Genomic DNA, 13,715 nt, shown 5'->3' on the forward strand with positions numbered 1-13,715 from the left:
TCCAGCTATAGAACGTCTCTGCAGAGAGCTGTCTTAATTCGTATAGAGCACTAATGGACAGTAAAGAGATTGACTCAATATAAATATTGCTTGACAAAAAAAAAAAAAAAGCGAAGTGCGCGGTAGGAGAGGAGGAAACGAAATGAAACTTCAAGGGTTGAGAGGGGATGTGATGTTGTTTTAGTCATTGCAAAATGGAGTTAAACTGAAAAAGGAACTTGCAATATGAGCCCATTATCAGTACGACTTTGCACCCTTCATGCCCTGATTCGGTTGGAGACATTCCCCACCTTAATGTCATCGATATTAGGATGGAGTTGACGTACGAATTTGTCCCACACATTTTCTATCAGGGATAACTCTGAGGGTCTCGCTGGCAATAGATCAACAACACGCAGACTAATCTTAGAGATTCGTGCCACGTGTGAACAAGGATTGTCCTGTAGAAAAGTGGCACCACAATACTGTCGCATAAGAAATAACGAGAGAGGTGGAGGATGTCGTACCGCCAGAGTCGCCTCCGTCACCACCTTCCGTGACCTGACGTCACACCGTATGGCCCTCCACGCCAAGACGTCAAGAGTAACAGCACTATACCTTTCAACATCCCTGTAAAAATGGGACGTCTTCCCAGATCTCTGCCATACATGTTGACGATGTACAGTATATCCCGGATGGTACAGAACAGCAATCCATCGCTAAACGCAACAACGCCATTCATCAGCCGTCCATGACTTCCGTTCACAACATCAATGGCACGATTTTTTTGTGGTGTTAACGACAGTCTACGCTTGGGTTAATAATTTCCTAATCTGGCTCTGCTGGTCTCCGATTTGTGATGCGCGATGGCACAGAATGTTGCAGGGAGTCCATTACTGGTTCTCGGATGGGAGGCTCAGATGTAACTGTGTTACACAGTGTGCTCGGTGCACAATGCGGCGTTCTTCTCTTGTGGTGGTCAGACTTGAGCGACCGGTACCTTGACGATATCGATGCCCGGCGTCACATTCTCATGCAGTCCAACATCAGGCCACTGCTACATCCAAACGATTCACAGATCTTATTGTGTGAATCGATCAGGTGGCCAAATGGAGTCCAACAGTGGCGACCCTTTGAAATTCTGCAGTTGTTGCTGTTGTGGCCTTCAGTTATGGTTGGACGCAGGTCTTCTTGCTACTTTGACCTCTGTAAGGCTCTTCATCTCCGAGTACCTACTACAGTCTACATTCTTCTGTATCTGCTTAGTGTATTAATCTCTTGGTCACCCTCTACGAGTTTTACTCTTCTTGTGAAGTTGAGCCACAAATTCCTCTTCCCCCAATTCTGTTCATTACCTCCTCATTAGTTACGTGATCTATCCATCTAATCCTCAGCATTCTTCTGTAGCACGACATTTCGAAGCCTCTATTCTCTCCTTGTCTAAACTGTCCATGTTTCACTTCCATACATGGCTACACGCCATACAAATACTTTCAGAGAATACTTCATGACGCTTAAATCTATACTCGATGATAACAAATTTCTGTTCTTCAGAAACGCTTTTCTTCCCATTGCCAGTCTACAGTTCATATCCTCTCTACTTCGACCATCATCAGTTATTTTGCTCCCCAAATAGCAAAACTCCTTTACTACTTTAAGTGTCTCATTTCCTAATGTAATTCCCTCAGCAACACCTGGTTTAATTCGACCACATTCCACTGTCCTAGTTTTACTTTCGTTGATGTTCATCTTATATCCTCCTTTGAAGACACTATCCATTCTGTTCAACTTATCTCTTAGGTCCTTTGCTGTCTCTGACAGTACTGTAAAATGTCATCAGCAAACTTAAAAGTTTTTATGTCTTCTCCATGAATTTTAATTCCTACTCCATTTTTTTCTTTTTTTTCTGCTTGCTCAATATACAGACTGAATAACATCGGGGATAGATTACAACCCTGTATTCCGAACCACTGCTTCCCTTTCGTGCCCCTCGACTCTAATAACTGCTAACTGGTTTCTGCACAGATTGTAAATAGCGTTTCGCTCCCTGTGTTTTATCCCTGTCACCTTTAGAATTTGAAAGAGAGTATTCCAGTAAACATTTTCAAACGCTTTCCTTAATTCTACAAATGCTATAAATTTAGGTTTGTCTTTCCTTAACCCCTCTTCTAAGATATGTCGTAGGGTCAGTATTGGCTCGCGTGTTGCTACATTTCTACGGAATCTAGACAAATCTTCCCCGAGGTCGGCTTCTACCAGTTTTTCCGTTTGACTGTTCGTCTATTATGCTCATGAATTACGACGTTCTAGGAAAATCTCCTCTATAAAAATCAACATGGATTTCGGAAACATAAATCCCGCGGAACTCAGATCGCTCTGTTCCACCATGAGATCCACAGTGCCGTAGACAATAGCACCACTCAGGTTGGTTCTGTGTTCCTTGACTTCAAGAAGGCACTTGACACCGTCCTGTACTGCCGTTTAGTGAAAAAAAAAACACGGACTCATCGAGTATAGGAGCAGATTTGCGACTGGATTCAATACCTCCTTGCATACAGAACTCAACATGTCGCTCTAAACGGAACAAAATAAGCAGATGTAAAGGTAATTTGCATTGTACCCCAAGGAAGTGAGATAAGACCGTTACTGCTTACAGTATATATATATATATATATATAATCTAGTGAGCTGTTCGCAGATGACACGGTTGTCTGTAAAAAAGTAGCAAAGCCAGAAGATAGTGACGATTTGCAGATTGAGCTCCAGAGAATTGACGAATGGTCTACGCTCTGGCACCTGACACTGAACGTAACATATTGCGCAGATATAGGAAAAGAAATCCATTACTCTGTAGACACACTGTTGATGACAAAACGCTAGTAACAGTATCTACCGTAAAAAGGAGTAACCATCCGGAGCGACCGAAAGTTGAATGAACATGTAAACAAACAGTGGGAGAAAAGGGTGCCACACTCAGATACATAGCAATCATCTTAAGGAAATGTTACTCCACGAAGGAAATGGCTTACAAGGCGCTTTTTCGACCCATTATTGAGTATTGTTCATATATCTGGGATCCAAACGAGATAGGACTGATAGAAGAGATATAGAGGATCCAACGAAGAGCGTCACGTTTCGTCACGGGACCATTTAGTCGGCACTAGATCGTTATAGAGATTCTCAGCAATCTCTAATGGTTGACGTTACAAGAGAGGCGTTGTGAATCACGGAGAGATTTATTACTGAAATACAAAATATTTCATTGTCATGGCGTCACCTGTTTTGTCAGGCAGTACAGTTTGGATGGAACCTTGTGCTGGGGTGACTACAACCATAACTGGCTTGCGGAAGGAGTGATCTCCTGTTTCGGGTGTCGCGTCCGTGTAGAGTGATTAAATCTGAGGAATCGTCACGTCGACATGAAGCAGCAGTTTGTATTTCTAACAAGACAACGAGATCTAACAAGAAAACACAGGTAGAGAAACGTAATTACTGAACACAAAACAATTCATAGGCGGAGCTGAAATGTCGCCCGAATGAAAAACGCTCCAGAATATACATTTCAGTCCATTTTCTCAAATCATATATACATTTAACTAACGCTAAGTTCATATCATTTTACACGACTGGTTCACAGATGCGGACCTTATGAGTATGTACGGAATATCAGACTAGCTGTGCGACTGGAATGATGAGTTTCTGTCCAAAGGAACACAGGAAGATACACTGAACGGAGAGAAACCTTCAGACCGAAAAGTAACTTTAGCCGTAGCCCAAGGGGAATGACTAAGTGAATGTCGTTGGAATTTTCATTAGCCTTTCTGCAGATACTATGCTGTTGTGTACAAAGAAGTTGTAGCTATAGAAAATTGCAGCGAAATGTAGGAAGACCAGCAATGGTCTACACTTGGAGCAGGAATTGGCATTAGACCCTCAACGTAAGCAAGTGTAACGTAATGTACATAAATAAACAGAAAGACTCTTATGTGAATGTAGGCTTTCCTGGTGTAAACTGCTGATGAAATCTTCTCAGGCCACCATCCGGGTAGCTGCGTCGAAAATCAGCGACTTTTCGATGAGTGTCATTCTCATCATCTTCTGGCGATTCTCTCATTACGGGGAAAACAAAAGAATTTGCCAAGAAATTATAGCATGAGAAATTTGTGTGCAGCATCTAGTATGATAAAAAAAATTATTACTATTATTAGGTTAAATATATTTCAATTCTATCAATTTAAATCTGTGTTTCATACTAGAATGTCGTGTTCCCAGTTTGGCACAGCTTTGCCACAGGACACACGAAAGCGGTCGAAGACGTCCGTCTTCTGGTCGGCTCCTGATCGTTGTCAGAAGGAGGCTGGTTTTTGATTACGCAAAGACTTCTATTACTTGGAAAAGAACAACCCGGATTTCTTTACGTAATCAGTATGAATTTTATAATTACCTAAGGGACCTTTAACAATGAACAGTAAAAAAAATGCATTTGCAAATGAAATCATTCATAAATGGGGCAGCTATGAATTGTATAGAAGACAAGGAGCGGCCTTCTGTACACGACCAGGATGCCGCAGTATTTTCTGCTGTAGTAAAGGCTTTTTGACATTTCTAAAAATAATATGGCCTGGAGGTTAAAAAAGAAGTATAAAGGAAAAGAATCGAATAAGAAATCTGGTAAACACTAAATATATTCTAATAATTCTCACAAGTAATTAGAGCTACTTTATAGACAGCATAACTTACATAAGTAATTATCTAACTCTATGGTGCGATCACATTTCAGCTCCTATGTTCGCGTTTTTGTCACAAGTTACAGTCACTTTTCTCCTTCGTTAAAGACAATTCTTGCACTGTTCAACACCTCCGATAACAATAGCTTGTCGAGTTACAGTTTCGAACATAAATTACTTCAATGTTATTAATTAATAATGTTGTCTGCGCGCTGGCAAGACCGCTCACTTTTTTAGCTTAAAGTCGACCTTCTTCACGCTTTCACACCACAATCAGAAGTACATTAAAATCTGAAGATCTACAAACGTTTTCTACCGTCATCTTTTATTTAGATCGAAGCGGAACGACAGTTCAGCTTCTGTTAAAATGTTTCTTTGACTGCGCAATCGATGTATTAGCGTCCGCGCTAGATGCGCATCTTTACAGTTACGTAAATTATACAAAACAAATGTCTTTCAAAGAATACTCAAAGCTTTCGTAGTACGGAAATACCAATAATATTACATCGCTTCCCGCGTGAGGAGTAATGAGTCTGAAAGATCGTTACGACTCACGCGCAGTCGTAATATTATTGGATTCACGTACTTAGTGAATGAAGTATTTAAGGATCTCTCCTTGTAGGGAGCAAAACAAACATGACATAAGGCACATAGAATTATATACGTTTCACACTAAGTCGTCAAAACTAATCACAGTTGCTTGATCATTAACAAACTTGGTTGTAGCATGATGCCATCATAAGTGTTCAAGGATTTAACATAGGTTCCTTTTCTGCGTGTTCTCAAGAATTACTCTCATTCAGTCAATTGAAACATTGAAATACTAACATAGATACCAGTACAAATTAAATACACATACAGATACATATATACATAAATATTGACAAGAAGAAAAAAAATCCTATTACAGTATTGGTGCATTTCCGCCAATTGTTAACAGAACATAAAACTTTTATCAGGCTTTCTCGTAGCGACGCCACTCTTCACTTTGTAGTTGGGAGTATTTCCTATGAACTCGGATTATTTTCACAGTGGAATTCTTTCATCACCTGTCACTTTTCACTGCACTAAAACTGGGGATCACCTTTTCACATTCTGGTCGAAAACACTGGGGATTTCACTATGTGAAGGGGAAAGTGATATTTCTTGACTCGACGATCCATTGGGTCATGTCGGGAATCAGGAAACTTGATGAATGGTTCAATGACGAATGAGTCAGTTTGGTGGCTGTCTTAATCTCATTCCAATTCATGTTTCAGCACATGAAAATACAGAAAAAAAATCTGTATTAGGACTTGCTCATTAACTATCATCTTAATCTAAGGGAATATAGAGTGAGAATTTAAGACAATAAAAATTACTACATAGACTATGTACATATACATTATATATTATTCATATTTTGTGTCTAGGTTTTATGTTCTTTCGTTAGCAAATATTAGCAAAACACGTTTCATCTGGTACAGGTCTTTCTTAAGCAATGTATTTAGCAATATTGCCGTAGCAATTTTTATAGTTAAGGAAAAGTCATCATTAGTGTCCTTTAAATGTAAATATAGTAAAATCGTGCGTAGTTTATCAACGTTTTATTATTTTTATGTCCATTTTCATCTCAAATCTGGAGCACGCTTGCGCCCGTTATGGAGAGGAATGCTTATTGTTGAGTACGGGCCGGCGAGCAGTCATTGAATGTTGCCACAGTGCTTCACAGTCACGTGGTAACGAACTGGCGGTTTAACTGCGTTGGCAGTCCGCGTCCTGCACGAGGCAGATAGTTCTGTGGCTGCCAACCTTTCTTTTAACTTGTGCATTTTGTTGAATCGTGGGTACTGGAGCAGCTCGTCAAGGCGACATGGTCAACCTGGACGGTAAATTGACTGCACCAGCGACGAAGAACAGTCATCGATGAAAATGACTACTGTCTCCTATTGCAGTAAGTACAATAGCTTGTCTATCCTTTGACTGATAGTCACTGTATCGTCGTTGCAACGTGAGAATACTTGTAATGCTACTTCACACGCGGCGCATCACTCGTGTCCATAAGTTTATTACAGTTCTGATTCACACAAGAGATAACTAGTTTCTCGTGCCCATACATGTGCCAAATTACTATTTTACACACGTGTCCATCATTTTGTCACAGAGTCACACGCAGCAATCCATACGTGTCCATATAGGTCTCTCTATACCACAGAGTAGCACAGGTAATGCTAAAATTACTTATCATGAAAGGATCATTTACAAAATATACATAGTTTTTTTTTTAATTACTGTCCAAGACCTAACGAAAAACGTGTTTCCTATTCTGAATGGTGCTTCTGAAGCACGTTAGATTTTATATATATTTTAAATCTGATTCTTTTCCTTTTCTTATTGTTCTATAACAGCTCCTTTTTTTTCATTTATTCGGTTACATCAATAATCAGTAAATATACCCACTTTGGCGTGCCGAACAGTTCACGTTCAAAACTTCATCTAGCAGAAATCGGGAAAATTATTCCTATTTCCTGGGATGCTTTTGCTCACAGCAAATCAGATTTACATCACGTTCCGATAAGTAACCGCAGATACGCATTAACCAACGAGCCACGATCGTCAATACACACAATATACACACGTCAAGTCTTTTGAACCAATTTCCAAATTTCTTCCCCTACCGGGTAGGGTAGAAAGGTAAGAACGCTAAAGAAGAAAACTACAATAGGATAGTGCAAGGAAATGAAAGATACGAAGATAGATAATAGGTGAAATAATCAGTTGAGCAAATTCATTCTTCGGCTCCACCGTTTTTAATGTCATCCACGTGGCATAACTTGACTTCAGTATTAAAATTTCGCACAAATCCGTTTCCAAAGCATCTTCAAATATATCTCAACATCACGGCATGCGGACATAGTAGAAGAATATAAGCAGATTATCTCAGTCCTCAACTAGGTGTCTTAATATCGAAGGTTTCTGTATAATACTCGTGACATAGGAATAGTTTCTCTAAGTTTCTCCAATACAGGACCTAATTCTTATTATAAATGCAAATTTCTTAACTGGTTGACTCATAGTAACAAATAAATTAAGGTTGCTCTCCAGTTGCGAGTACCATTATTCATTTCTTTGTACATTAACTATATGTTGCTGCTTATACTCGGTGTAATCTACAGATTACAATGTATCAGTTTTGCATCGTACATGTTTCTAGCGACTTAAAATATCAATCCTTTGATGGCTTAACTTAGGTTAATACTTCACATATACGGACATTCTGGTCTGAATGAGGGATTTAAAGAAAACCTTTACTACTTGGTAAAAAGGAGATTTGCCATAACTTAAAACTAAAGCAGCAGGTGGCACTTTGGCACATCCCTTACTCAATCCAACGACTGCAGTCTTCTCGTGCTCAAGAAACTTAAAACTACCTTAAAACTAAAGCAAATCTTATTTTCCAAATACGTAGAGTACCTTCTTCAATCACTTCATATCTTTCAAGCTCCATCATTACTTCATGACCACTTCAGTCAAATGATTACGTCACCTGCAGAATACATGTACATGCTGTTGATTCACTTACTTTCTAAACAGATCACACTCTTGTTTCAAGTTGCAGCTTAACATAATAAATGATATTTTTTTTAATGTTTTTCATGGTACTTCTTCAGGTCTACATGGTGGTAAAGTCCTTTTATTCGTCCACTAACTGGATCTGCCAACACGTAACAACCAATATGTGGCTTCCTGACTATAACAAACGGTCCTTCGTATAAGTGTTGCCACTTACGATTTTTACGTAAGATGAGAGATGGTTTGAAGTGTGTCCTCAGAAGAACACGCTCGTTCAGGCGATACGACAGAACTTTATTGACATGCTTGTCAAATGCCTTTTTTCTTAAATTGGCATGAGTTGTGAGAGAGATCAGGGCTTGTCTCAACTTATTATCTAGGTTGACTTCTGGACCTTCTATCTTGGGAATGGGATCAGTCCATTCATTGCTTTCCCTTTGCCTTGAGATTAATTCTGAAGGTGTGAAACCGGTCGAAGTGTGCGGAAGATTATTTACAATCTCTTCAAATGGAGTAACGAAATCGACCCACCGTGTTTGCTGGTTCGGTACATAGGTGCGAATAAAACGATTAAATTCTTTGAAGACTCGTTCTGTCGGGTTACTTTGCGGTCTAAATCTTGAGATTAGAATCTGTCTAATACCATTATTGGCAAGAAACTGTCTCCACTCTTTTCCAACGAAGTTTGAAGCATTATCACACAACATGGTTTCCGGCTTACCAAAACGAGGAAAATAATCCTTTTTTATTCGTCTTATTAAAGATTTTGCACTGGAAGACTTCATCGCGTATAAACGCACGTGCTTAGTGAAGAGGTCTAGCAAAACAGCAAGGTACTTAGCACCTCCTCTTCCTCTAGGAAGTGGACCTGCATAGTCGAGACTGACTACCTCAGTCCTCAACTAGGTGTCTTAATATCGAAGGTTTCTGTATAATACTCGTGACATAGGAATAGTCTCTCTAAGTTTCTCCAATACAGGACCTAATTCTTATTATAAATGCAAATTTCTTAACTGGTTGACTCATAGTAACAAATAAATTAAGGTTGCTCTCCAGTTGCGAGTACCATTATTCATTTCTTTGTACATTAACTATATGTTGCTGCTTATACTCGGTGTAATCTACAGATTACAATGTATCAGTTTTTGCATCGTACATGGTTCTAGCGACTTAAAATATCAATCCTTTGAAGGCTTAACTTAGGTTAATACTTCACATATACGGACATTCTGGTCTGAATGAGGGATTTAAAGAAAACCTTTACTACTTGGTAAAAAGGAGATTTGCCATAACTTAAAACTAAAGCAGCAGGTGGCACTTTGGCACATCCCTTACTCAATCCAACGACTGCAGTCTTCTCGTGCTCAAGAAACTTAAAACTACCTTAAAACTAAAGCAAATCTTATTTTCCAAATACGTAGAGTACCTTCTTCAATCACTTCATATCTTTCAAGCTCCATCATTACTTCATGACCACTTCAGTCAAATGATTACGTCACCTGCAGAATACATGTACATGCTGTTGATTCACTTACTTTCTAAACAGATCACACTCTTGTTTCAAGTTGCAGCTTAACATAATAAATGATATTTTTTTTAAATGTTTTTCATGGTACTTCTTCAGGTCTACATGGTGGTAAAGTCCTTTTATTCGTCCACTAACTGGATCTGCCAACACGTAACAACCAATATGTGGCTTCCTGACTATAACAAACGGTCCTTCGTATAAGTGTTGCCAGTTACGATTTTTACATAAGATGAGAGATGGTCCCTGTTCGGGCGCCACATCTAGTATGATAAAAAAAATTATTACTATTATTAGGTTAAATATATTTCAATTCTATCAATTTAAATCTGTGTTTCATACTAGAATGTCGTGTTCCCAGTTTGGCACAGCTTTGCCACAGGACACACGAAAGCGGTCGAAGACGTCCGTCTTCTGGTCGGCTCCTGATCGTTGTCAGAAGGAGGCTGGTTTTTGATTACGCAAAGACTTCTATTACTTGGAAAAGAACAACCCGGATTTCTTTACGTAATCAGTATGAATTTTATAATTACCTAAGGGACCTTTAACAATGAACAGTAAAAAAAATGCATTTGCAAATGAAATCATTCATAAATGGGGCAGCTATGAATTGTATAGAAGACAAGGAGCGGCCTTCTGTACACGACCAGGATGCCGCAGTATTTTCTGCTGTAGTAAAGGCTTTTTGACATTTCTAAAAATAATATGGCCTGGAGGTTAAAAAAGAAGTATAAAGGAAAAGAATCGAATAAGAAATCTGGTAAACACTAAATATATTCTAATAATTCTCACAAGTAATTAGAGCTACTTTATAGACAGCATAACTTACATAAGTAATTATCTAACTCTATGGTGCGATCACATTTCAGCTCCTATGTTCGCGTTTTTGTCACAAGTTACAGTCACTTTTCTCCTTCGTTAAAGACAATTCTTGCACTGTTCAACACCTCCGATAACAATAGCTTGTCGAGTTACAGTTTCGAACATAAATTACTTCAATGTTATTAATTAATAATGTTGTCTGCGCGCTGGCAAGACCGCTCACTTTTTTAGCTTAAAGTCGACCTTCTTCACGCTTTCACACCACAATCAGAAGTACATTAAAATCTGAAGATCTACAAACGTTTTCTACCGTCATCTTTTATTTAGATCGAAGCGGAACGACAGTTCAGCTTCTGTTAAAATGTTTCTTTGACTGCGCAATCGATGTATTAGCGTCCGCGCTAGATGCGCATCTTTACAGTTACGTAAATTATACAAAACAAATGTCTTTCAAAGAATACTCAAAGCTTTCGTAGTACGGAAATACCAATAATATTACAAGCAGCAGTTGGACTGACAGATTCAAGCCATGCCACGTCATTGTTTTAGGCAAAGTGAGTGGTGAAGCCAAAAGTGTGAATACTGAAACAATCCAACAATGGCTCACTACCGTGTGGCATACAAACCGTGAAGAATATGCAGTCTGTGACATCTTTAGGGAAGTTGAGAACAAAAGGGCGAAAAATGTGTTGGTGGAAAGTTATCTAAAGAACGCATAACAGTTATGGTTTGTGCTAACTCAAATGGAATTGAGACGAAAAAATTGCTGGTGATAGGTAACTAAGAAAGACCTACGTGTTTTCAGCATGTGAAAAAATATCTACTAGTGCACTACAATGGTAATAAAAAGTCCTGTCCAAACTCTTTGAAGCTAAAATAAGGCGTTGGGATCCGGAGGTTAGAAGTCAGGAAAGGTAGATACTGGTTCTTGTTAACAAATGCCCAGCACGTCCTACACTCTCTGGTCTGCAAATACGACCAGCGTATTACAGCCCACGGACCAAGGAGTAATTAGGAGCCTAAAATGCCACTATTGTAAGCTCACATCTCTGAAAATGATACAATACATTGAGAAAAAGCAGGATTATTCTACGAGGTGCATTCAAGTTCTAAGGCCTCCGATTTTTTCCTAGTTAACTACTCACCCGAAATCAATGAAACTGGCGTTACTTCTCGACGTAATCGCCCTGCAGACGTACACATTTTTCACAACGCTGACGCCATGATTCTATGGCAGCGGCGAAGGCTTCTTTAGGAGTCTGTTTTGACCACTGGAAAATCGCTGAGGCAATAGCAGCACAGCTGGTGAATGTGCGGCCACGGAGAGTGTCTTTCATTGTTGGAAAAAGCCAAAAGTCACTAGGAGCCAGGTCAGGTGAGTAGGGAGCATGAGGAATCACTTCAAAGTTGTTATCACGAAGAAACTGTTGCGTAACGTTAGCTCGATGTGCGGGTGCATTGTCTTGGTGAAACAGCACACGCGCAGCCTTTCACGGACGTTTTTGTTGCAGTGCAGGAAGGAATTTATTCTTCAAAATATTTTCGTAGGATGCACCTGTTACCGTAGTGTCCTTTGGAACGCAATGGGTAAGGATTACGCCCTCGTTGTCTCAGGACATGGACACCATCATTTTTTCAGCACTGGCGGGTTACCCGAAATTTTTTTGGTGGCGGTGAATCTGTGTGCTTCCATTGAGCTGACTGTCGCTTTGTTTCTGGATTGAAAAATGGCATCCACGTCTCATCCATTGTCACAACCGACGAAAAGGAAGTCCCATTCATGCTGTCGTTGGGCGTCAACATTGCTTGGCAACATGCCACACGGGCAGCCATGTGGTCGTCCGTCAGCACTCGTGGCACCCACCTGGATGACACTTTTCGCATTTTCAGGTCGTCATGCAGGATTGTGTGCACATAACCCACAGAAATGTCAACTCTGGAGGCGATCTGTTCAACAGTCATTCGGCGATCCCCCAAAACAATTCTGTCTACTTTCTCGATCATGTCATCAGACCGGCTTGTGTGAGCCCAAGGTTGTTTCGGTTTGTTGTCACATGATGTTCTGCCTTCATTAAACTGTCACACCCACGAACGCACTTTCGACACATCCATAACTCCAACACCACATGTCTCCTTCAACTGTTGATGAATTTCAATTGGTTTCACACCATGCAAATTCAGAAAACGAATGATTGCACGCTGTTCAAGTAAGGAAAACGTCGCCATTTTAAGTATTTAAAACAGTTCTCATTCTCGCCGCTGGCGGTAAAATTCCATCTGCCATACGGTGCTGCCATCTCTGGGACGTATTGACAATGAACGCGGCTTCATTTTAAAACAATGCGCATGTTTGTATCTCTTTCCAGTCCGGAGAAAAAAAAATCGGAGGCCTTAGAACTTGAATGCACCTCGTATCACACTGATGAATACGATCAGATGCATTACCAAATCTTGGAGCCAGGTCACAGCCCAAACCATCAAGGACTGTTTCCATCATGCAGGAATCACGGCTGAAGGAATAAAAAACTGAAGACACGTTCGATGGCACTGATGATATACCGCTTATTGTATTGCTGTCAGAAGTCAACTGTGATATTCTCAATCAGTGCGAGTGTTAAAGGTGTGCAGCAATAGACGATGACCATGTTACACCCAAAGCGCAAACTGAAGACGAAACTGCAAATGAAAAGAAGAATCAGGGCCACCGTGACCATGAAATGAGAAAGGGACATGAAGAAGAAGAGGAGGAGAAAGAAATAAAGTGACGCTCTAGAGGCCATTAGAGCTGTGAACATGTTCCACGAAGCTAGGGTAGGCAACAGTGAAATTAAAAATCAAATAATAAACATAGAACGTATTTGAATTGGTCGATGGAGAAAGGAACTAACTCACTTTTTATCGATTTTCACTTTTTTACGTAAACGTATTAAACAGACTAAAACGCACCTTAGTGCCATGAAACGAACTAAGTTTGGCTTCTTCCTGTGGGAATAACGCGAGGTAGATTTATTTCGTCCTGAGAAGAAAGGAATCAAGTCAGTGACTTAGTTCCTTTCTCTGTCGCACCTCGCGTCCCTCCAGCAGATTGTACTGTCAGTGAGCTTTTCAAA

This window comes from Schistocerca americana, chromosome 4, assembly GCF_021461395.2.
Source record: "Schistocerca americana isolate TAMUIC-IGC-003095 chromosome 4, iqSchAmer2.1, whole genome shotgun sequence".
Lineage (NCBI taxonomy): Eukaryota > Metazoa > Arthropoda > Insecta > Orthoptera > Acrididae > Schistocerca > Schistocerca americana.